Source organism: Pinus tabuliformis, chromosome 8, assembly GCF_031772625.1.
Source record: "Pinus tabuliformis cultivar Carrire ecotype Pingquan chromosome 8, CPIR1, whole genome shotgun sequence".
Lineage (NCBI taxonomy): Eukaryota > Viridiplantae > Streptophyta > Pinopsida > Pinales > Pinaceae > Pinus > Pinus tabuliformis.
In genome coordinates this window covers 108,377,961-108,385,317 of record NC_142294.1, presented here as the reverse complement: position 1 = coordinate 108,385,317, position 7,357 = coordinate 108,377,961, and positions in this window count along the sequence as shown.

Genomic DNA, 7,357 nt, shown 5'->3' with positions numbered 1-7,357 from the left:
AAATCAGTTCTTCTCCCATCATGTCTTCTACCCTTTCTTCTTCTTCTCCTGGTGAAAGTCCTGATGCTGGTAACTAGGAGGCTAAGAAGAATAACATAGGGAAGAAGTAGAAGAAGCAACATAAGAAAGGGTTTAACAAACCAGCCATGGCCGTGAGTGTTGGCAATGTTGAGGAACCCTCCAACATGCAACACATGCCCAAATACCTTTGCAAGCTTTGTAAGGGTGATCACCTTCTTAAGGATTGTTCTGGTATACCTAGAGTCTTAGAAGTGTGGTATAAATATTCCTGTCAACTTATGGTTGATCCATTGACTAGTGATTCTTAAGTTCTTGGGGAAAAGGGTAAAGTTAGGTTTCCTTGTAGGTTATTTGAGGGGAGGCATCAAAATCACCTTTTCCCTCATATGGATGTAGCCTCTAAATTGTCTAAATCAACTTTGTTCAAAATGCCCACTTTTTCTATGGAGAATGCGTCAAGTCTTGCTCCCTTTAGTAAACTTAGTTCTTTCTTGATCAAACTCAAAGTGGTGTGACATTCCTACATTAGTTTTGACCCAAACCGTCAATCTAGGAGTTTACAAAACCTTCCTCCTTTGAGAGAGGTGTTATGTCTCTCCCTTCGATCCCTCTTTGAAGGGCCTCTATTAGCACACCATCTCATGTCTCGGTGTTGGGCACATCCTTGATTTTATGAGATTTTCATGTTAGGTATTTCCCTTCGACCCCTTCCACCTCAACCACTCATCACAAGTTGTACCATGAGACCAACATGGTGACACCACCTCCACAAAGACATCATATGCCATACATGGTTAGTCTAAATTTGTATGAAATCTATAAGTTGATTAATGACCCAAATATTACCTTTACCAAAGTGGTTTACCTAAAAAGTATAAAATAGTTACCTAAAAATGTGATTTCTATTCTTAGTGATATGCATTAATCAAGACCATAATATCTACTCAAACCAAATTATTTTCGATGCAATTTTTATAGGTATTTGAAGAATGAAGAAGTGGGAGAGGATTAATGAGTTGGAAGTTGAAGACCCAGAGGATATGATTGAATTTTCAGCAGAAGATTTAACATGGACAGAGATTGATGGGGACCAAGTTGCAATTATTCCATATTGTCGACTTGATGATTTTATAAGAGGAGAGGAATCGAGTGAACGTGCACCCACTCAATTTCTTCTTACTTCTCAATGAAGTAAAAAAGCAGAGGATATCAGACAAACATATTTTTCAACATATCTAGAGTACATTATGTGAGTCTTTATATCTTTTTTCAATATATGTATAATTTTTTTCAATATGCATAAATGTTATATCTAATTTGTTGTAAATGTTTTATATATAGTTATTGGTGTGCATATGGTCCGAAGTGCAAAAACAGAATTATGAGTGCATCCTCATATCAAAACGAAAAACACAATCGACATGAAAGTATTAAAGTTGGTTGCCAATGTCACTTCATTGTGCGACGACTTCAACTTAGACCAGATGATGCTGTAATAATATATACTGCATGTAGGCATATTGATAAATCCAATGTTGTTTGTCATGGAAAAGATGCAATCAGTAGGCCTATGAGATTCAGTTATGCACCACATTTAACAAGGGATATGCGATCTATTGTCCAACATTTAATCCAAAGAGGTTTTAATGTTACAATGATATGGGACAAGTTCATCTTTGATGTGAAGGATGGACTCGGTGAGTTATACACATGGACATCTCGAGATACATACATGACAAGACAAGATATATTAAACATTTACAATGATACCATAAGGCTAGAGTATGTTAAAGATAAAAGTGATCCAATCAGTGTAGAATGTTGGTATAAGGAAAACGCTGAGAGATTTTTCTTCTACTAGAAACAAGATCTTGCTGAAAACATCCATTTTATCATAGGCATACAGACAAAGTGGATGCGTTCAATGATGCTAAAATATTCTCACAATAATAAATCTCAATGGATTCAACATTTAGTACAAATAAGTACGGGGTGAGTACAAAATTATCCTAAATCTAATTCATTTATTCAACACCATTTTAATGCTTGTATTTTATATAAATATAATTATGTACTTTGTTTGTAATGTAGTATCAACTTTACACTTTAATGGTCTTTGACAAACATCACAATGGGGTTCCAGTAGCTTGGGTGATATCATCACGCAATACTATAGTTGATATTTGTAAATGGATGTCAACACTCTTTGCCATTGGGAAGAAAGAGCGACAAATTGGCATGTTAAAGCCTTCATTACAGATGATGCTACTGCTGAAATTGAAGCATTAAGGTGATGTGTTTATTCTTTTTATAAGAGACATAAAAATATTCTTAATGTATATTCTCTCTAAAAATTATGTTATTCCAGGTCTTCAATCCATTGTACAATATTATTATGTGTGTGGCATGTTCGTCGTGCATGGTTGAAGAATGTTGGAAACAAAGTCCAAGGAAGGGAAAACCAAATCAGAATTTTCCATGCTTTAGGAGAAATCATGCACACATGTGAAGATGATGAATCTATAAAAAAGGAAGTTGAAAATTTATTTGAAGGATTCAGTGACCATACAAAGTTTTTGGAATATTTTAAAAAAACTTGGTTAGCCAACAACAAAATATGTAAGTTTCTTATAATTGGCTTTAATGATTCTATTTTGCATGTCATATGTATAGTTATTAATTCATAACCAATAAATTTATTTCTACAGATATGTGGGCAAAAGCGTACAGAAATTTTCCACATTCCAATCAAAATACAAATAATGCAATTGAGTCTTACCATCGGTATATCAAGCAAAGGTACCTAAGTGAGAAAAACAATGCATGCCATAGGCGGGTTGATTGGTTGATTTATGTGTTGTTGACAAAGGTTGTATTATATTACAATCATATGCAACGTTTAAAAGAAGCTGGTTTTGTACGACCCAGAAAAATTGAGGAATAGTTGAATTCATCCAAATGTAGAGCTAACCAAATCCCAAATGAAGATTGTGTGCCTGACGAAAAGAGTAACAACAATTATTGGGTTCGTAGCCAAAATAACAATAGTCATGATATTTGGTACAATGTCATATATAAAGATTCCAATCTACACTTTTGTAATTGCAGGTGGGCCTTAAATGGAAACATCTGTAAACATTTATTGAAAGTTGAGATGTTGGCGAGTCACATTAGTTTGGGTGAAAATGTATTCCCTAATGTCACTAATCCTACTACAAAAATTCCTAGAATTTTATTTGATTTGAATGAATCACCTATATTGGGCCCAGAAATCCAAACAGAGCTTCTACCATGCTTTGATTCTCCTCCCATTCTAAATTATCATAATGAAACAAGCATTGATGATTTAGATAATTTCTCATATAATGTTGAAATGACCAATGTACGACCAAATAGTGCATTATTTGAAGATGATGAGATGAAACGTGTTAACTCATCAACTCATGAGAAATTGAGATCCATAATACCTACAAATTTGGAACAGGCATATGCATTAAACAACTTGGTAGACAAAGCATGTCAAGAATACAACAGAATGTTTTTCAATACTATAACTCCATCCAAGATCACTACCAAGAGAAAACATAGTTTCTTGAGCCCAGTCAATAAGAAAAGGCATTGTGGTCGCAAGTCAAAAGCAGGGAAAGATAAACTACAATTTGAAAGGGTTGGACGAGTTCGTGCAAAAAAAAGAGCATGAATGAACAACTGGAGTTATCTTCTCAACAACAAAGAAATGTGGACCACATGCCTGAGTTAGTGCAACATTCTATTATACACAAAAATGGTATGGAAATATGATGTTATGCATTTTTTCATGTGAAATATGATATACTATCATTTGCAATGCATAGGCATAACTATATGAACTTTTTTTGTTGTTACAGTTGACAGGCCAACTTGTCGACTCCAATTATTTGATGAGCATGTTGGTGAAAGAAACTATAGAATTGGGAACACTTCTCCAATCAGTACCATCCCAATTTCCTCCCCGAGGGTGCTTCCCCCTATTGTACAACCAATGGGGATGTATTGTCGGCCACACCCACCACCTTTTTCATTCATAAATTCTCCCATGCCTATAACCACCTCCCCAAACCCTTCCCAATTCCCACCCCTACCCTTTAATTATCCGCCCTTCTCATTGTTCCAATCATCCACCCTTAACATTCCAATTTCCCCCCCTAGGGTGATCCCTCGCCCTAGGGTTATTCCCACTATCGTACAACCAATGGGGATGTATCATTGTCCCAACCCACTACATTTTTCCAATTTTTCTCCCACCATGCCTTTATCCATCACCCCTGAACCATGCCTATATCCATCACCAAGTGCTCCACCATCTACCCAGGAAGGGCAGTCTTCTCCATTGCCTTAGATCTTCATGGTCAGAATGAGTAGTTGATCAAAAACTTATCATTAATTAACGAAATTGATTATATGCATTTTGGATTTTACAACTAATTGGTTATTGAATTTTTTCAGCAATATCACTTTGGAAATGCACTTGGGAGTGCCAAGAGTGGCAATAGTGACTTATACACCCAATTTCTAGATCAGTCGTGAGGCGGATTTTCCATAATGTCATTCATGGGCATGAACTTCCATTATCTATGTTGGGAATGAAGTTCCATTTTGTAGAAAAGAAAAATGTATAGCTAGACAAATTTGGAATACAAATACATGAATTTGAACTTGTGTGTATGACAATGTCTTCATTGACTTTTAAATTCATGATGTGGATTTGATGTTATATTCTATCAATGTTACATTAGTTTTGATGAATGTAGTTAGAATGGATTTATTTGTTTCATTTACAAGTTATCAAGTTTGCAAGTTAAGTTACTTTTATATTTATATCTTACTCAATGTTGCATGCATGAACAAACATATCATTACCAAGGAACTTTGCTTAGTTATAATAATAGATGTATCATGTACATGAAGAGAGCATATATATGGATTTAGATTTATTTTAATTTTGAATTTATGAAAAAGAAAAGTACACTATACATGCCTTATAAGAAAATCTGCAAAAATAGATAAAGATTTGAGCCTTTACCACTTCACTACTAACATTTAAAGATGAAAACTTTATTGATAAGTGGTGTAGTATTATTTAAGTTTTATTATTATTACTATTATTATTATAATATATATATATAGATATATTGACAAGTCCTTTATTTATCTTTGGAGCCCTGTAATAGCCTGGGTCCCCTAAAGGTTGTGGGTTGAGATAGCTGGCTCTAGAGCCCTAGATAGCTTGTGTAGTACATAAATTGGCACTGTTACGTTGGCGAGACACATCAAACAGAGGTTGTTGAGCTAAAGTTTCCCCAAACACAAGCATGATATGTTTTGTTCTATTAGGTTGTCTAGTTGGCTCTACCCAATTTTGTCCTATATGGGTATGAGTAAATTGTAATATTCTTTTGTAAATAATTTGTAAGTGAAATTGTCAATTGTGGAATGAAAAGAGTCATGATGTAATTGAATAGTCCATAGTTGTGATTAATTAAAAATATTCATTGTTGTGCTTTTTTAAATTGAAAAAACAATTATATTCTTTAAATTACAAAGCAATTATTTGACTATGTATTATAAAGACCTTATCTTATCTTAATTCAATCCGTTTAAATTACTTCTTATTTTTTAAAAGAAAATAGTATTATTGTGTTTTTCTAATGGCAGTGTAATTGTTTGACTTTATAATATAAAGATGTGAAGCTGTTTAATTTTACAATAAATTTTATTTCATTGTTAAAATTTGATAATATTAAAAGTTAGAATTTTGTTGATGGAACAAAGAGACAACATCCCACTGGAGTTATGGAACATGTACGTGGGGATTGTATCTGCAATTTCAAAGTGCATCATCATACTTTCACAAGGTTTACAAGTCATTTCAAATACTAATGATGTTAGCAAAATTTGGGTCACACCTAGAAGACTATACCTTTTGGTGGAATAGGGAGTAGCTTGAAGGAGTCTTATTGGTCCAAGCATGGTTTTCAAAGACAAAACATTTGAAGAATGTCTAGTCGTGTCAATGTTTGTTTTATTTTAATGGTGTAAGCCTTAAGATATTTTCTTAGATTTATGGCTTAAATAAGAGGTAGTGCAGGGGGCATTTCCATACTCTAGAACCCTAGCGTGATCCTTTTTTACCATTGGATCAGTATGCCCCATATTTTATTTGGAAAATTCAGACATATTGGGGCTAAAGAGTGGGTATTATTATCGATTATCTATGGTCCTCATATTCCAGCACGGTTCAGGGACACAATGTAAGAGAATCTATACTAGCAGAGAAATGACATTCTGATGATTGGAAGGTCAACCCCCAAGAAGCGTGAATATTGTCTACTCTCAACTTATCCTCGCAAATGCTTGCACCTTCATATTGGAACTTAAAGTTTCCTCCCAGCCAATCTCCTTCTCGCTTCTCATGAGCCCTGAGGGTTTTCTCAAGCTAAAATTTGATGGGGCATCCAAAGGTAACCCTGGGGATGCGGTTTTTGGAGGGGTCATCAGGGATTCATGGGGTCGGGATGTCCAAAAACCTAACCCTAGGAGATGAAGTGCTAAACTATGGGCCTCGTTTGGGTAAATTGGTACATCAACTTCCCGGGGTCGTAACTTTGGCATACGATCTCTGTTTGACGCGCACAATACCTCGTTAGAAATATCTATCCAAGGAATACAACCTTTGAATGACCAACATTAGTGAATGATCCATGTTGGTCCCGATTTTCCCAAAAAAACGTCGTTTAGAGCCTCAAAACGGCTCCGAAAGTTCAGGACTCGAAAAACTACCAAAAATAGTAAATTGTGCTACAAATAAGGAAACTGAAAGAATAAAATAAACAATGGTGGGGATCCAAGTGGAATAGGCAGGTGGCCACCAATATCCACCTAGAACAGTCAATCACCCTTCTCATCTAATAAAATCCATAAAAGCATAAAATAATTCCTTTATCTCTTACAAACCATAGAGATAAGGAAATGATAAGTAAATTATCCATGATATAAGAGTGGGTAGGTATATAGATCCCCATTCATGCCTTGACAATGAGGTAAATGTTCTCATAAGACAATATGTCCATCATAAAATGTATGCTCCATCTCACACAAGTGGCATCATAAAGTGGACAACTCACTCAATAATGAAGTGTAGGGGCTCTAAAGGTGTAATGTTTCCACCAAAAGGTTCAATATTTGATCATCCAAGTGTCATATCACATCCAAATGTGCCACATCCTCTCCAACTAGGGTATATAATCTCTTCATGTGTGCCACATCCTCAAAGGCCTAATGCCCTCCAAAGTAACGA